The sequence below is a fragment of the Oryx dammah genome, unplaced genomic scaffold (assembly GCF_014754425.2).
Source record: "Oryx dammah isolate SB20612 unplaced genomic scaffold, SCBI_Odam_1.1 HiC_scaffold_5, whole genome shotgun sequence".
Classification (NCBI taxonomy): Eukaryota; Metazoa; Chordata; class Mammalia; order Artiodactyla; family Bovidae; genus Oryx; species Oryx dammah.
Window position 1 is genome coordinate 7,207,300 of NW_024070189.1, and position 19,875 is coordinate 7,227,174.

The 19,875-nt window shown below is 37.2% G+C and overlaps 1 non-coding gene across 1 annotated transcript; it reads left to right on the forward strand.

Moving 5' to 3' along the window:
• The first annotated feature begins 3,499 nt into the window (after positions 1-3,499).
• Positions 3,500-3,571, forward strand: TRNAH-GUG. The gene has a single exon. It is a non-coding gene; the product is annotated as a tRNA-His (tRNA).
• Positions 3,572-19,875: the final 16,304 nt, after the last annotated feature.

Here is a 19,875-nt window from a genome sequence, read left to right on the forward strand (position 1 = left end):
AGAATTAGTCCTCCTATTTATTTCCAGAAATCCTCTCTACACCCACCATTCTCAGAGAGACCATCACGGTCTCCAAGGCTTCACATCCCAGTGCTATAGCCAGGGAACTCTGCTCTCATCTCACATACTTCCCTTCCTTAGAGGACTAGAGTCCTGTCCTGCCTTTTCATATTTTTCCTACTTTTACACCATTTTGCTACATTTTGGAAGGTGACGTCTAGTTACCACTTCCTCTTTTGTGCCAGAGGAACAGTTGCTATGTTTTCAGCTTTTAAAAAATCTTCTCTTAATTAAATAGCTCATGCACGCCTCACAAAAACTTGCGAAGCTGTTAAGGTAGGTCTCCTTCCCTTTTCTGTCTCCATTTTCAGATTAAAATATAGAGAAGTTATTGAAGGCTTTTAGTTACAATATGAAAATATTCTTAAAGTTCTTAAACTTTCCTAAAGCTCTCAAATTAGGAGTCATGATCTATATTTTCCTTTGCTGTATCTGTTACACTGTAGTGCTTTCTGTTTCATATCCAACTATAGATATATAATTATCTACAAGCTATAATGGTTACAAATATCAAAAATTATTTTAAATAACTGTTGAAGGTTTTGCTAGTTTTTATCTTACTCCTTTCTGATTTTTCAGAAAGTGAAAGCTTCTTTAAGAAATCAGTTTTCTTGCTTTCATTTGTTTGAACTTTCATTTCTATGTCTCCAATAGGAAAAAAAATGGACTATACAGTATATGCAGATACTCCTATCTCTTTTTATGCAATTCTTTCAGAGAAATAACAAATTAAAACAAAACCCTTTTATCCTAGAATTACTATAAAAGTATTCTAAAATCATCAAAGATTGTAACTTTTCATAGCATTTATGTATGGAACAGTACAATCATGCCTTTTGCTGATTTTTAATTATTCAGTAAGTGATTTTCTGTCCTCATTCTCTTCACAAATCGCCCGTACTTTCTTTTGATCCTGCTAAGTCTTAGTAACATATTTATATATATATTTTTTTTTTCAGTAGCATAACAGCAACTGTTCCCAAGTCAAAATTTGTGCCCCCCCACCTTTGCATTTCAAGAGAAACTGCTAAATTCTATCACAAGCAAATAAAATTTGTCCTTGGTAAAAAATACACTCAAGTGGTCTGCAAATTGTATCCCCCAAAACTGTAGGGGGTAATTGCAATTTCCCTACAAGTAAACAAATTCTTGTCTCACATCCTAGTTTCCAGGGATTTACTGTCAGTGGGTTTCACAGCATTGAGCTAGAAATACATAATGAAAGGGAGGATATAAAGAACTATTTAACTTTATACTGATCAAGAAATAGAACCATATTTTTCTGCACCACTGCTATTTCTCAGCAGGTTACATATGTACAGGCTGATATACATTCCAGATCCCACAGGCTATTGAAACTTAAAGACCTCTGTGTCCTTGGCCTGCTTATGACTTACAAGAGACACAAATATGGTTTGGGGATTAGGCAAAGAGGCATTGCATGTTGCAAATTTTAAATTGTCAATTAAAAAGCATCACTGAATCCTAAGTGGAACTGCCAAGGGCATGTTTGTCTGAAAAAGGATGGATTAGTGCAGACAGTCCCCATTGACATTTAAGATACATATCTGTGATTCAGGACACTTGAGGATCTATATCTAAACAGTGCAGTCACATTTCAAGTGCTGGAAGCAATTTTTGTCTTAGGAAACTGAAAAACCCTCAATCAAACAAGGAAAAACTCTCAAGATATACTTAACTTTGTAAACTATTTGTCAGGAGCATTTGCATTCACTATCCATGCATGTGATACCAAGTAGACACAAAGGTACAGGTCCCTTGGACATGGCTGTATTGAATACAAAAGAGTGTCATTTCTGTACTAGGAAACTAATGTTGTTTGGTGAAGACAGTTTATTTGCTTTTACGAGAGAAGAGATTAATAAACAGGAAAGTATAAACACTTGAGCTGACAAAAATTTTCGAGTGCTTTACGTTTTAACTTATTATCCATACTAATTGTGTTTTTCTTTCTCAGAGGTAAACTAAATACAAAAAATAACAACAGAACCAAAATAATAATTTGTGATTAAGAATAAATGTTTTTTAAAGATTATAAGTTTCCCTTTTTTTAAGAAAAATTTTTGAAACATTCTTTCCATGACTTGAAGGAACTTGAGAATATTTAAACAATCTTCCTCAGATTTCACTTTTACTTGTATAATTCAGTGATATCACAATGACATATCTATATACACACACACACATAAATACACACACACACATACACAAATCTACACATATCACAATGTGATGAGTTAGTTGTTCTCTACAATGAGTAGAGTAGCATAAGATTTATCACTGTTTTCAAGAGAATTAAGAAAATACAATGTTTAATGGAAAATAGCATCAATATTATTTTCAAAGGATTTTCACATAAAACATAAAGAATTTCAATTTCTTTATATTTAGAAGCTGTTATATTTATGACATTCTAGGAAACAGAAATTTCTAGGAGAAACCTTGCAGGCTATACATTTCTAGAAAATTAGATTTAGCCAACTTACTGTTATCAACAGCAAAGCAACTGTGATCTTTTAGGATGGTAAAAAATAAACCTAGAAAACTCACTGAAAGAAGAAAATGAGAATGAGCCATTTTTGATAGGACATTATTAGGCCGCAGTATCTGTTGCCACCACTGACACATACATATCCTGGTTTCATACACTTGTATAAACCCTTCTGACTTTAGACTGGTCCTGTAATATGCTTTTACCAACAGAACATAGCAACACTGATATACTTCAGTTACAAACAAGAAACTTAAGACACCCTAGCAGTTTTGGCTTTCAAGTCTTCAAAGGCAGCTGCTGTAAGAAGTTCCATTACCCTGAGACCTCCAGGCTGTGAGGAAGCGCAAGCACCTACACAGATGTACGCTAACGGAGGAGCACTGAAGCCCTTTACTGTCAGCGCCAACTGAGCCAGTAACTGGGACCAACAGTCAGTCCTGTGAATGAGTGCATCTTAGACCCAAGAGTCACAATAGAGCACCAGCAGAATAAGGGAGTAGAGCAAGAGAACTTATCAGTCAGCCCAAAGGATTGTCATAAACGATACGCTGTTATCCTGACTTTCGGGTTGAGATAACTTTAACAACTGTCATCGAGGATAAATGCTACCATGATCCCCACGTCAGTTAAGATTCTGCTTCAGTTCATTCTAGTTGAAGCGTTCAGATGCCACACACAGAGCAACTTTGTTTTCATGGCATAATCTACTGTTGACAACTGCTGAAATATCATGGCCAAATGGAGCCTGAGTGGATAACTAGAAATGTTTGGAAGGCTGCTGAGCCCTCCAAACCTGTTTTGATGACTCAACCTTTGCAAGAGCCAGTTAAACCAGGGCCATCCAAGAGAAAAAAAAAAAAAAACTGTGGCCTGGAGTTAGGGTAACAAAATATTTTGAGGCTTAACATGTGAAGTAAATGAGCTTCCCTGGTGGCTGAGATGGTAAAGCGTCTGCCTGTGATACGGGAGACCCAGGTTCGATCCCTGGGTTGGGAAGATCTCCTGGAGAAGGAAATGGCAACCCACTCCAGTATTCCTGCCTGGAGAATCTCTGGTAGGCTACAGTCCATGGGGTCGCAAACAGTCAGACACGACTGAGCGACTTCACTTCACTTCATATGAAGTAAAAAATAGATATACGGTAAAATTTAATTTTAGTGACAGCTGAAATAGCAAAACAACTTTGCTGTCATGGTTATAGAATTCTGCTAGATATTTTCATCATAAAATATTTTCCTAGTATGAATAAAAAACTTTGGCTTTAAACATAAAATTGTTGTTTAAAAAAAATGACATTTTTTCTAAGTTCAAAAGTCATTTCATTCATCCCCTAGACATACACCCAGATCCTTAGTGCCTTGTGTGTGTGTGTGAGTTAGTCACTCCGTCGTGTCCAACTCTTTGTGACCCCATGGACTGTAGTCCTCTAGGCTCTTCTGTCCATGGAATTCTCCAGGCAAGAATACTGGAGTTGGTTGACATTCCCTTCTCCAGGCATTCTTCCCAATCCAGGGATTGACCCTGAGTCTTCTGTGTTGTTCTTTACTTCTGAGCCACCAGGGAAGCTCCTCTTGCTTATATAATACCAACAGTGCCTTACCTACCTTCTTCCAGTTATCATTCATTTTTGTATTTGCTACTAAGTTAGACTTCAAGAAGATAATACCCTATCTTGTCATTTTCTTTTCTCAAAGACATATAGTAGCACTTACTTTATCACAAATTGAAATTAAAATTTCTATAAATGGTTATATGTATTCTTATATACATATGTGTTCATGTTTTATAATGTGTAATATATATGTGTGTTTTATGATATGTTATAGATATTTATCATTTACATATATGTGTACATGTATATTACATATAAGTTTTTACCCTAATAATTTCTCTTATTCCAAAATACTAGGACTTCTCCCTGTTATATGAATACAAGTGACTATTTTGCCTTTGATTATTTCTCACTTATTACCTGAAATATTTTTCACCAAGGTATCTATTGCTGACTATCAAAAAATCTGTGAAATATAGTGGTCTTCCATTTTCTTGTTCTTGTGGATCATTAAAAAAATGAAGAAAATCAGTTTACTGTTAGCATATTTGAAGTGATATTTTAAAAAGTAATCCTCAGTTTAAATACATGAAAATGACATAATTTCCAGTTTTGTAGATATTACTACTATCAAATAAAATGGTTATGTGACAGTTTAAAGTATATTCACTATAATTTTAAAGTCTAGTGATTCTAAATCTACCATCACACTTTAAAAATCTCTTCTCCAAAATTGTCAGAATGTTACATATTTCGTTTTGTTCATGAAACCATATTTTTACCCCACATGCCCCATAAAGTAGTTTATCCTTATATCATATAACATACATTTTTTACTTGAAAGTTTTTTATTAAACTATGTTATAATTCTTAGAAACAAAATATGCACACAAATTGAAGTTTCAAATTTCCTGACACCAGGAAGGAAACCTTTTTGAAGAGTATTATACTGTTGTTCAGTTGCTAAGCCGGGTCCCATGGACTGCAGCATGACAGGCTTCCCTGTCCTCCACTGTCTCCCGGAGTTTGCTCTCCCTCATGTTCACGGAGTCAGTGATGCTATTCAACCATCTCATCCTCTGTCACCCCTTCTCCTTTGATTTTCAAATCAAAGCATCAGGGTCTTTTCCAATGACTTAGCTCTTAACATCTGGTGGCCAAATTATTTTAGTTTCAGCTTCAGTATCAGTCCTTTTAATGAATATTCAGGGTTGATTTCCTGTAGGACTCGTTGGATCTCCTTGCAGTCCAAGGGACTCTCAAGAGTCTTCTCCAACTCCACAGTTCAAAAGCATCAATTCTTCAGTCCTCAGCCTCCTTTATGGTTTGACTCTCACACCCATACATGACTACTGGAAAAACAATAGCTTTGAATATACAGACCTTTGATGGCAAAGTGATATCTCTGCTTTTTAGTACACTGTCGGGGTTTCTCATAGCTTTCCTTCCAAGGAGAAAACACCTTAATTTCATGGCTGCAATTCACTGTCCATGGTGATTTGAAGCATAAGAAAATAAAATATGTCAGTTTCCACTTCTTCCCCCACCTGTTTGCCATGAAGTAATGGGACTGGATGCCATGATCTTAATTTTCTGAATCTTGAGTTTTAAGCCAGCTTTTTCACTCTCCTCTTTCACCCTCTTTAAGAGACTCTTTAGTTCCTCCTCACTTCCTGCCATTAGAGTGGTATCATGTGCATACTGAGGTAGCTGATATTTCTTCTGGCAATCTTGATTCCAGCTTGCCATTTATCCAGTCTGGCATTTCACATGGTGTAATGTGCATATATGTTAAATAAGCAGGGTGACAATATACAGACTTACTGTACTCCTTTCCCAATTTTGAATCAGTCAGTTGCTCCATATCTGGTTCTTTGCTTCATGACCCCACATACAAGTTTCTCAGGAGGCAGGTCAGGTGGTCTGGCACTTCCGTCTCTTTAAAACACATTTTCACTGCTGTGATCCACACAATCAAAGGCTTTAGCATAGTTAATAAAGCAGAGATAGATGTTTTTCTGGAGTCTCCTTGCTTTCTCTATGATCCAATGGATGTTGGCAATTTATCTCTGTATCCTCTGCCTTTTCCAAACCCAGCTTGTCCATCTAGAAGTTCTCGGTTCATGTACTCTTACAGCCTAGCTTGAAGGATTTTGAGCATAACCTTGCTAGCATGTGAAATGAGTGCAGCTGTACAGTTGTTTGAACAATTTTGTCAATGCCCTTCTTTGGGGAGTTTCAAGTTTCCTGAGATCAGGAAGGAAATATTTTTGAAGAGTATTATATAGCTCTTATAATTTTATAACTGATGAAAAAACAAAAACACCACACATTTTAGAGTGTGAAAAGTTAGTTAAAAATAAAGTATGAGGCTTTATTTTGGCCATGCTGAAGTAACTTGTAGAAGACTTGTCCTCTCATCACAAAAAAATAATAATAATAAAATGGTGAATGGACACAATTTGTAAAATAATATTGGACATTGATTACTGAGGAGTGTGATGCCCAAGATAAGGAAAACCAAGGAGATTTTCTGATATTTTTAATGATAAAATCCATTTATATGATGTCTATATTTTAAGAAAAAATGGAAATGTTAACTTTTAAAACATAGGAAAAAAATTTGTCCAGTCTCTCATCATGAGAGATTCAAACTGACCATATTAATATCAAAAAAACTAGAGGTTGAGGAACAGTATCAGGATAAAGAGTTATTAATTAATAATAAAAGGGGTAAATACCAAATATATAATAGTATTAAACACTGAATAATAGAGTTTCAAAATGTATGGAGAAAGTTGGAGAAAACTGAAAAGAAAAATTCACAAATCCACTATTATTGTTGCACAACTCAAAACCTCTCACCAGTAGAACATACTGACCAATAATCCGTAACCATACAGACGACCTAAAGAACAGGAGCAGCAATTTGATCTGTTTAACGTTTGAAGACCATCACCTTCAACCACGTTGAAGACCACCACCTTCAACCAGAATCACATTCTATTCAACTGTGAAAGCAACCTTTTACCTAAGGATACTACATGCTGGGCCAGGTAACACATTTTGAAAATTTGAAAGAATAAAACATGTTCCTTTATCAAAATTAATACAAATCAGATATCAGAAACAAAATCATGTCTAGATGATCCATGAATATCTAGAAATTCACCATTCTTTACAACAATAAGTTTCACTGAGAAAACATAAAAGTTATTAGAAAATATTTTGCATGAAATAAAATTAAAGTGACCAGACATTATTTTTGTGCAATACAGCAAAAACAGTACTTAGAGGATTCTTTACACCTTAAAAGGTCTATATTTGAAAAGGAGAAAGGTCCAAAGTCAGGGACCTAAGCTTTCATCCTAAGACTCTAGAATAAGATGATCAAGTGAAATCCAAAGCAAGCAAAAATGAAGAAGTAATAAAGCGAGGAACATAAACCAACAAATGGGAAAGAACAATAAAGAAAAAATAAATCAAAGACTGATCTGTGGTAAAAAGAAAGAATATTTCTATTACTCTACTCTACTCATAAAAAAATGAACAAATAAAAAGATTATCAAACATCGGGAGAAGGAATTGCTGCAAATCCTTCAGGTATTATAGTTTAAACAGACTGTGGTGTGAACAACTTGGTGCTAATAATTTCAACTACATATATGTAAAGGACAAATTTCTTAGAAAACAATTTGTCAAAATTGTCACAAGAAGAAATAGAAAAGCTGAATTGCCTTATATGTTTTTAAAAAATTTAGTCTACAATTTAGATTATTCCCACTGAGGATACCATCCTTTAGTATCCAAATCCCCACTGTCCAAATGGATTTTCCACTGAAGTCTATCAGCATGAAAGTGGAAATAATGCCAAACCTAAACAAAACCTCCCTGAAAACATACTAAAACTGCTTCATTTTATGAGACCAGAATTAAGTTGATATCCAAAGTAAACATAGACATTACAAGGAAAGATAATTACAGGTTAATATTTCTCAAGAACATAGACTCAAAAATCCTTAAATATTAACAAATCTAGTCCTACACATATAAAAAAATAAAACATCTTATGCCATACGATTGTTTCAGAAAAATATATCACTACATTTAACACCCTTTGGTAAATACCAAAATTAAACTAGCAAGAAAGGGATATACAAATTTTATTGGATTATCTGCAAATAAGCACATATGCTTACTTTACTTAGAAAATCAGTTTACTAAGATTTTATTTATTACAGCTAAAGTTCAAATATTACTTTGAAAATTAACTTTGTCCTTTTAGTAAATCCCAAATCAAACTTCTATATATTATTTATGAATGATAAAATATGTAAAATATATAATTGTTCTTTTAAATATTACAAAGTATAAATCATTTCTGATTATGTTGCACCCATTTGTGAAACAACATTAAATTTTGTAACCAAATAAATTATGTACATGGATTTTTTAAAACCAAAAGAGAAAAATAATCTTCTTATGCTACATCACCAAATATTTCAGATGAAACTCTTACTTAATGTCTCAGATTTTAAAATACATTTCAGCGATACTAGTAAAGATGCCAGAGTTGCATAACCTCTCCTAATAATTGCTCAAATATTTGTTGGATGAGTATTTCCAGCAGAACATGAGCCCCTTGAAGACAAAGATGGATCGTGTCTTTTAGATATTTTAATCTATAGCACAGAACTGTTTAAAAACTGCATCTTAAACTAAAACTACAAAACTCCATTGTACTTATTTTCTTTTGGTTTGGATTCATTTCACTTTATTTTTCTGATATTCCAAATAGAAAATACACTTCATTTCAGAAACCTCTCTTAATTTGTCCATTGCTTAATAAATTGTGACTGGCTTATCTTTTATTCCTGGAGTTCACTTCTATCCAACAGGCATATGAACTCTAATATTTATTGAACAGAATGTTACCTTTCATTCCAATGGATCCCTATGTTCCTATTTTAAAGTTTTAGTAAGAGCTTGGGAAAAAGCCATTGACATTACTGTTATTTTGTAAACCATGGAGTAACAACCTAAATGTCCACGAAGTTGTACAACAGATGAAATACAGCAACATAAAGGGGCCCTAGGGAATTTGTAGTCTAGCAGCTTTGACACCTCTAGTGTTAAACAAAAGCATGACTTGTGTAGTCTCTTTGATGTTTACTATGAGATGTAATTAATGTTTTCATTCAAACGCTTTTCACATGATTTAGCACAGCCTGATGCACGCTTTTAAATCCATCCATACATGCCACAATTATTGCAACCTGATTTGCCCAATCCAAGTCAAAGTATAACTGTAGCGACACTTAGAGTATGTTTCCTTGTTCCTGAGACATTGGTTTCTCCATTTCCCAAGTTACCAATCTGACTATAAGCAGAGAAGGAATTTTATATTAGGAAGATATCTGAAATTTAGATACTGACAGAAGATTAAGTTAATAATATAAAGACAAGGCAGTTATTGAGAGACATGGAATGTCTTAGTTAGGCTTTGAAAAATAAAGTCTACTCTTCCTTTCTGCCTTTTTAAATTCTTTCCTACCCAGAAAACAGAATCCTCCATGGGGCTTGCCTGTGAAATTGAGCCATGCATCTTGACCGACTATTCTAGCCAGGCCAGTCACTGCCCAGGCATCAAAGACCAGATTCCCACTGCACCTTCAGACTGCATGGCAGAGAATCACCCTGCCAGGATTCCATCCTAGCTTACCCACATTGAAAAAAATGTTCTGAATTATACTGTTGCAGGGCTCCTGCCTTGACAGGAAGCAGTCAAGCCTGACAGCCCTTTCCCTCTTGTCTGTTATCTTGAAATCAGCTGCACAGCCTGATGCACCGAATAACAGCCCTGGACTATTCTGCAGGACTTGACCCATCTGGTCACTGAGGATGACAGCTCTGCTGGCTTCCTACGATCTGGGAGGAGCCTGCTGCTACACAGAGGTGACCTCCATCTCTCCACCTGGCTCTGCTCTGGAGGAAATCAGTTTTACAAGTGTGCTCATTCAGAAATCAAAGCAACTTTGCACCAAGGCCTATCCATCTTTGTCTTTAATTAAGAGTGCTGGCTCCTTTGAGATGAAATACTGAAGTGTAAAGCAATGGCAAGGGCACAAATTTTCTGCATCAGGTACCATTTTTTGTGTAAATCCCTTATAAAAATCTTGAAAGAAATCAGACATTTCGATAGAGGGGAAAAAAAATTAATGTGGCTATTTTATAAATCCCCGTATATTTCATCTTTAAAGAAAGTTCTTATATTATAGCTGACTAGTGCGCCTATAATGATTAGTATTTCTCCAGTTGGTTCTTTCAGGTAAATGATCAATTTATACTTAATTGTTTGAAGTTGATTTCACAGCCTGTCTTACATTTTAAAAGAATGACAATATTGGTGAATTATAATAAGTGGAACCCGAATGTATAGAAACTGCAAAGCGCTCCTGAATCCATTACTGAAAAGACAGATGAGAGCAAGAGGAAAGCCAAGACTGATTAATATGTTTAACTTAGTGAAATTCGGGGATGCTGGGCTGGAAGAAGCACAAGCTGGAATCAAGATTGCTGGGAGAAATATCAATAACCTCAGATATGCAGATGACACCACCCTTACGGCAGAAAGTGAAGAGGAACTAAAAAGCCTCTTGATAAAAGTGAAAGAAGAGAGTGAAAAAATTGGCTTAAAGCTCAACATTCAGAAAACAAAGATCATGGCATATGGTCCCATCACTTCAAGGGAAATAGATGGGGAAACAGTAGAAACAGTGTCAGACTTTATTTTTCTGGGCTCCAAAATCACTGCAGATGATGATTGCAGCCATGAAATTAAAAGACGCTTACTCCTTGGAAGGAAAGTTATGACCAACCTAGACAGCATATTCAAAAGCAGAGACATTACTTTGCCAACAAAGGTCCATCTAGTCAAGGCTACGGTTTTTCCAGTGGTCATGTATGGATGTGAAAGTTGGACTGTGAAGAAAGCTGACTGCTGAAAAATTGATGCTTTTGAACTGTGGTGTTGGAGAAAACTGTTGAGAGTCCCTTGGACTGCAAGGAGATCCAACCAGTCCATCCTAAAGGAGATCAGTCCTGGGTGTTCTTTGGAAGGACTGATACTAAAGCTGAAACTCCAATACTTTGGCCACCTGATGCAAAGAGTTGTCTCATTGGAAAAAAGACTCTGATGCTGGGAGGGGTTGGGGGCAGGAGCAGAAGGGGACAACAGAGGATGAGATGGCTGGATGGCATCACCAACTCGATGGATGTGAGTTTGGGTGGACTCCAGGAGTTGGTGATGGACAGGGAGGCCTGGCGTGCTGCAATTCATGGGGTCACAAAGAGTCGGACATGACTGAGCGACTGAACTGAACTGAACTGAATATTTCATAGTGTTAATAGTTTGGTTTCTGCTTGCTTTTTATATTTATAAAAACAGTTAGCTGACTTTTATGGGTTTCTTCATAACTGCACTCTGTGAGTTGCCATACAGCACTAAGCATGTAGGATTTCAAAAGTCTGCTCATTGGTTCTCCTGCCCCACTCCAGACCTCCTACAACACATTCACCCAGACACCCAGTGATATTTGAAGAACATCAATCAGATTACTCCCCTTTCCTGCTCAAAACCTTCCAGTGCCCCCCATGTCATTCAGACTAATGACCACACTGTCTTCGTCCACAAGGCCAGTGTGATCTGTCCCTGCCTGTCTCTCTGACCTTGTCATCCAACAGTCTCCTCTCTTGCTCACCCCACTCAAAATGGAGAGCTTGTCTCGCTGCAAGCCTGCATTTTTCATCTAACTGTGAAGTTATGTGTTAAAATTATCTTGGCCACAGATGTCTGTTAACATACTCACTATAATCTCATAGGTTACAAGCCCCATAAAGTCAAGAATTATTTTTCTAACCTGTTTACCACAGTATTTCTAGTGTCTAATAAGTTACATGTTCAAGTAATGTGATACTAATCACTTATTTATCTCACAACAGTTCTATGAGAACCAGGTCTAAAAGCAACTAAAATGGTTTCATCATCACCCCATTCACACTCCCTTGGGTACTTCTTGAATATTAAGGTCACAAGCACTTGTTGAGTAAATTGCCCTAAGAAAATAAATATATTAAATATGTGCAGGGGGAAACTCAGAACAGAATTCAGGATTGTCACAAAACAACAATGTGGTCACTTTACTTTAGAAGCAAATTAGAACAATATTATTAATAAACTTACACAGCTTAGAAGCACTGTTACTTGGTAAAAAAAAAACAATATAAATTAGAGTGTAAGGGTTTAAACTACTCAAGCCATGGTTCAAATTGTGGCTCTACTCCTTTTGTCTATTTGTGACCTTGGGGACATCAATTAATTCATTGACTCCTTCATCCACAAATGATGGTGAAACCTTTTATTCCACAAACCTGCAGGCAGATTCTTTACCATCTGAGCCACCAGGGAAGTATGGAGTGTGCTGTGCGTGCATGCCGGCTCAGTCGCTCAGCTACAGCCCCCTCTTTACGACCCGACAGACTATAGCCCGCCAGGCTCCTCTGTCCATGGGAATCTCCAGACAAGAATACTGGAGTGTGTTGCCATTCCCTTCTCCAGGTATATTGTGAGGAGTAAATTAAGCATTATATATGGTCAAAAGAAGAAAATGTATAGTTTCAAATATGAATGATTATTGTTGTATGCTTCAGTGATAAAGACATCTCTTTAAAGCCTTGTTTACCCCACCTACTTGCAGCTATAGACATAATATCTTCTTCTAAGTAGGGTAAAATATTGAAAAGATGGACCACGATGAGCTATAGAAGTCAATTCCTGGTACATTTACTGGGATTCTTATTCCATCCTGCTCAATGAGATTTTATTATACACTAGATAGTGCATTAAAACAATACAAATCAAAATAACCTCTTTCATGTGGGAGAAGAAGTTATTCTTTTTCTTCCTGGCATGAACTTCAGAATCAAGTCCCAGAGTGACAACTTCAATTAACTTAAATCAATTTGAAGTTGATAGAGTCTTAATAAATTGACCTACTGTGTGAGGCTGATTCACTTTTGACCCAGAAATTAATAAGCAGAACTCTTGGCTATAAGAGGGACAGAACAGAAGAAACACAGGTTTCAGAAGACTTGTGATTAGGTATGATGTAATAAAACACACTCAGGCTACCTGTAGAACCACTTCTACTGGCTGATTCAGAAACAATCACATATACACACAAGGTCTACTTCAATAAATAAAACAGTTTATCGGGATAAATTTATAAGTTACCAAATTAGTTTATATCACTTAGATTCATGTATTTTTTTCCAAATCAGACTGAAGATCAGATGTTTCATACTCAAATGGCCCAATGCAAAGTACTTCAAAATACTAAATCATTTAAAATCATAAATGATCAGGAATGAAAGTGGAAAATCAACCACCAAGTTATTTATGAATTAGAAATAGCAAAAGATCTTTGCTATTGGAGACTACGATATTTCTGAGCTTACTTGCCAGGAAACTTAAAATATAATTATCATCACATATGTAAGTAAGTTAACCTGCATGCCTGCTCAGTCCTGTCTGACTCTTTGCGACCTAATGGACTGCAGCCTGCGAGGCTCCTCTGTCCATGGGACTCTCCAGGCAAGAAGACTGGAGTGAGTTGCCATTTCCTCCTCCAGGGCATCTTCCTGATCCAGCGATCAAGCCCCCGTCTCCTGCATCTCTTGCACTGGCAGGTGGATTCTTTACAACTGAGCCACCTGGGGAGCCCAATTAAATTACAGATGTCCAGAATTCACTGTTTGTTCATTTGTTTTATCTAATCTCCTCTTCATTATGGGAAACAACCCATCTTCACCAGTGGTCAACAAAGGAATGGCTATTTTATACACTTTACTCCACTCCACTGGTCATAGTCCAAGAATCAGTGGCTAACCCAAGCTGAACTAAAACTGCTGTCAGAGAATTTTGAAAGTGAGGAACAGAATTAGATATTCCAGAAGCTCCAGCAGCGTCATCGGTCATATTTGGTGCAATATGGAGTAGAAAGCCTGAGAAGAAAAGGTGAAAAATATACACAAGAGGAGACAAGAGACAGAGAATCTGGATGGCTTGGGAAGGTCTATTTCTGCTCAATTGTTCTTGGTTCTTTTAAACCATCCCAATTTTTACCAATGTCATTGTTACTAATCTATATTGTTAGGCATGGCAGATACTGCTAGTTAATCCTCAACAACTATTCTGCCTGCCTTTCTCAGCAGTAGAACAGGTATACAGAACTACCATTAAACAAAAAGATAAATTTCCCAGGTTTCCTTGAAGCTGGGTGTAACCATACCATTCCTTTTTCCTGCCTTTTGTGGATATAATATGGACATAATGAGCAGTCACCTTGTGGACACACAATGTAAAAAGTCATACATTGAACTTGACTGTGTAAAACATTAAATGGAAGCTGGTTCTTCAATATCCATGCCAATTCCTGAATGCTTATGTTTCTATGAAAGATAAATAACTTCTTTCTTTTAGACAAGTGTTATTTTGCCTTTTCCCTATCCCACAAACTTAATCCTAACCAACAGTATATTGGCTTTCTGTCACTTGGAAACAAAAGAGTTGTAACTAATAAATCACCTTATTCATTTATAATCACAAATGTCTTCTGTTTCTGCTTGTTATATAAGTAGATGTGATAGAAATGACTAATATTTTTGCCTTCTGTTAGTTAATATTTGCGATTTTACTTAAGCCAAAATTCATTATCTCATTCCAGATTGACCCATCCTAAAACTGATTGCTTCTGACAGTAGCGATGCATTTTGTTCCATCAGCTCTAAACTAAATTTGGATACACTGAATAGAGTGTCTTTATTCTCTGCACAGTGATTCCTGCTAGTATCAATCGAAGCTTCCCATTTTAACACTAGAAGCATATAGCCCAGTATAATGGGGGATAGTCCTTGAAATATTCTTTTACATGAGATGAAACAACTCTGTTTTAGCACAAGATTTGCACATTAAAACACAAGATTAAAAAAAAACAGACAAGTTAAAATTAGAAGTAGAAGATATTATGTTTATCTAAAGAAAGTATAATATAAACAATTATTTTGTTTTCCTTTATATCATTTTCTGTTTGTATGTTCAAATTAATTAAATCACTTTTTCTTTAAGAAGAAAAAATCATTTGCTGGAGGCCCATACACTAAGTCTAATTTTCCATCAGTGTGTCTTTTTACCTAATTAGATATGTGTGGCTGCTATTCCCTCAAAATTGATTTGTATCCTCTTCTCTATCTATATAATCATACAGTTGGAACAAACTTTTTATACCTTTCCCCAAGAATGAATAATCAATCAGAACACTTTCATAAATCAGGAACTTGCAGACAAAAGGTCATGTGGTTTGTCTAAGACAATATTGATTGGGAATTTTTTGTTTCCTGGAATTGCTACTAGAGCATTCAGGTAAAAGAAAACCAGGGACATCAATTATGTACATTGCAAAGAAAGCCACTTATAACTTGTAAAGAGACATATACTCTCTTTCAAGTCTTACTAAGAGGCAAAAGAACTGGCCCTGTCACAACCTCCTCCTGCTCACAACTGTCAACTGAAATACTACAGTCAGAAGATGAAGAGAAGAGGTCTTCTCGAATCTGCTGGTAAGTACTATGTGTTTTAGGAATGAAAATTCCTGTCTTTGTAAATAAGAAAAGTAGAGGGGTGTTTATGTTCTAGAAGGCAAATGAGGAGAGGTTATGAGAATAACTGACAGAGATTAACTGTTGCCTTAAATAGATATCTGTTCTGCCTTTGAGTGGATACTGGGTGTAAAGGGGGAAAAAACAAGACAAAACTGAAAAGAGATCATAGAGAGAGAGAGAATGAGGGAACAGCTCTTACACTGACATACTTCACAATTTGGTGAGAAAAAGATGCTTGAGTTTCCTCTGGTTAACTGGGCATCTCAAAGAATCAGTTCAGTTCAGTTCAGCTGCTCAGTCATGTCTGACTCTTTGCAACCACATGAACCACAGCACACAGGCCTCCTTGTCCATCACCAACTCCTGGAGTTCACTCAAACTCATGTCCATTGAGTTGGTGATGCCATCCAACCATCTCATCCTCTGTCATCCCCTTCTCCTCCTGCCCTCAATCTTTCCCAGCATCAGAGTCTTTTCAATGAGTCAGTTCTTCACATCAGGTGGCCAAAGTATTGGAGCTTCAGTTTCAACATCAGTCCTTCCAATAAACACCCAGGATTGATCTCCTTTAGAATGGACTGGTTGGATCTCTTTGCAGTCCAAGGGACTCTCAAGAGTCTTCTCCAACACCACAGTTCAAAAGCATCAGTTCTTCTGTGCTCAGCTTTCTTTATAGGCCAACTCTCACATCCATACATGACTACTGGAAAAACCATAGCCTTGACTAGACGGACCTTTGTTGGCAAAGTAATGTCTCTGCTTTTGAATATGCTGTCTAGGTTGCTCATAACTTTCCTCCCAAGGAGTAATTCTCAGAGAATACCTAGGGACAATTCCATTGGCATCCTTCCTGAGATGAAACCTACCAGAAAGTGGGAATTTATGAAAAGCAAGATGCTAAAAAGCATACTGTTGATAGAGTTCGGTAAGCAGTGGAACATGTTTAGAAGCCAAGTCTTCCAAATCTGTGAACTATATAGGAAGGAGGCTGGGCAAGGCTCTCCAAAGAACTGACTCACTGACCCCACGACAGAGGCTAACAGAGGGTACATACATGGTGTGGAAGCTGATTTCAAAGATGCCCCACCCCAGCGGCCTTCAGCCTAAGTGAGCGATTCCTCCTGTTTCTCACGCCCTGTGTAGTCCCCTGCTCCACTCGATGGGGTTGGTCCTCCGTAACCCTTCGCGTACAGCAGGAGTGACACTGACAAGACTGAGTCCTCCCGTGGCTCCTTGGAGTGGCTCTGGGGACGTCAAATCCAACATAAGAAAGAAGGTTAACGATCACAGGCTGGCCTTGCTGTAAGACTAAGCTAGGCACACTGGAGAGAACGCACAGCAATATAGAGATGACTTGCCAAAGTTGTTCAAGTCATCCCAGTAGAGGTGTCAGACAAATGAATAAAGAACCCACCTTGAATTTTAACCCTGCCCCCCAGTAGATGCTCTATGGGGAAGATACAAGATACTCAGCAAAGACCAGAGTCCTATTCCTGATAAGTGGCCCTGATTGAATCAGTCATTTGACTGTTTCCTGGTCATTTGAGCCATTCTAGTTTCAGCCAGTATATACCATGGATTAGACATGAGCCATCTCAGGGTTTTCTACTCAAACTCCTGGTCAAAATAACTGCAGACAAAGTAAATTACTGTTTTAAGGGACTAAATTTTGAGTTGGGGTTTATTTTTTTATATTTTTTGTTTTGTTTCTGGACTCAGAAATATATAAAAGACAAGAGAGTGCTAGCATATGAATGATAATGAACAGAGATTGCCTACAGCCATACTGGTTATTAGTTTTCCTTTTACTCTTAAACCTTCAACTACTCTTCATTCTAGTTTGTTTTATGAATATTATTGGCAAAATTTTAAGGGATGCTGTGGTCTATACCTAAAATGTATCATTAATAACAGTGAATACATATTAAACAAAGGTGAAATTATTGAGTCAGTACCAATATACCAAGATATAAAATTATACATTGAGGGGGAAAAATGCACAAAATAATTTATTAATAAGTAATATTTTTCTAACATTTAAATTTCCCATTCTATAATAATTTCCTAAATTATCAGGACTTTTATTCACCTTCTTTTAATTTTTCCAAAGTTATTTTGTGTTAAAGTACTACCAATATGCATTTGTAATTATAGTATAACAGTTACACAGGAAAATTTTACTGTATATCATGCATTTCTCTGATGAATACCAGTGGTATCCTACAGTCATTTGTGATAGATAATTTTTTAAAAAGTGCCCATACATTATAACGCTTACTAGAAGATGTTGGCTACCCTTTGAGAGGGGTTGAGCTAGAACCTATATGGGGAGGAGTATGGGAGTCCCAGAGCAGACTCTATCCACTGAATCACACACATCTTTTCATATCAAGATTCTGCAATGGCACGGAAGCAGCCTAGATGTACATGGACAGATGGGTGGATAAATAAACTGTGACACATATATACAATGGAATATTACTCAGTCTAAGAAGGAACAGATTTGAGTCAGTGGTTGTGAGGTGGATGAACCTAGAGCTGTCATACAGAGTGAAATGAGTCAGAGGGAGAAAAACAAACATTGCAGATTAACGCACCTATATGAAAGCTAGAAAGGTAGTACTGATGAGGGCTTCCCTGGTGGCTCAGAGGGAAAAGCATCTGCCTGCACTGTGGGAGACCTGGGTTTGATCCCTGGGTCTGGAAGATCCCCTGGAGAAGGAAATGGCAACCCACTCCAATACTCTTGCCTGGAAAATACCACAGTACTGATGAACTTATTTCCAGAGAAGAAATGGAGATGCAGACGTAGACAGTCTGGGGGACACAGCGGGTGAAGGAGAGGCTAGGACAAATTGAGGAAGTAGCACTGACATCTATAAATGATCATGTGTAACCAGAGAGCTGGCAGAAGCTGCCATATAACACAGGGAGCCCAGCCTGGCACTCTGTGACAACCTAGAGCGGGAATGTCAAGGAGGCTCAAGAGCAAAGGAATATAATTATGACAGATTTGCACTGATGTATGGCAGAGACCAGTGGTCATGTGTGGATGTGAGAGTTGGACTGTGAAGAAAGCTGAGCCCCGAAGAATTGATGCTTTTGAACTGTGGTGTTGGAGAAGACTCTTGAGAGTCCCTTAGACTGCAAGGAGATCCAACCAGTCCATCCTAAAGGGGACCAGTTCTGGGTGTTCATTGGAAGGACTGATGCTGAGGCTGAAACTCCAATACTTTGGCCACCTCATGTGAAGAGTTGACTCACTGGAAAAGACTCTGATGCTGGGAGGGATTGGGGGCAGGAGGAGAAGGGGACGACAGAGGATGAGATGGCTGGAAGGCATCACCGACTCTATGGACATGAGTTTGAGTAAGCTCTAGGAGTTGGTGATGGACAGGGAGGCCTGGGGTGCTGCCACTCCTGGGGTCACAAAGAGTCGGACATGACTGAGTGACTAAACTGAACTGATGGCAGAGACCACCACAACACTGTAAAGCAATCAACCTCAAATTAAAAAAAAAAAAAAAAGATTCTGCAATGGGAAAAAGAGGAAAGAGTAGGTGTGGCAACACCTGGCAGATACATAGGTGAGAGTGGAGATGAGTTTTAAATCAAGTTTGACTTTAGCATTTTAAAGCATAGTGATTATTATAACCGAACTTGTAAACATATGGAACCTATTAAAATGGAGATTCCATGAAACACAATGAAAAGCAATGACTGGAACAACTGTGTTTGTGTGTGTGCATGTGTGTGTGCAATTGTGTACTATTTTGAACCTGCTCAAAACTGGTTACATTTGTACAAGCTTCATTATTAAAATAAAGGCTTGTTCACGATTACATGGGAATAGTAAAAATAGATTGATTCAGAGTCATTTGAGGTTCTTTATCTTGCCTTACAAGAAAGAAACTTCTGCCTTTTAATCACTGCAGAGAAGACAACTTCGTTTATTGATTATATCAGGAGCTATCGGCATCAGTACTTTACCTACATTATCTTGCAGCAATTTCAGAGCACTCCATCAAGC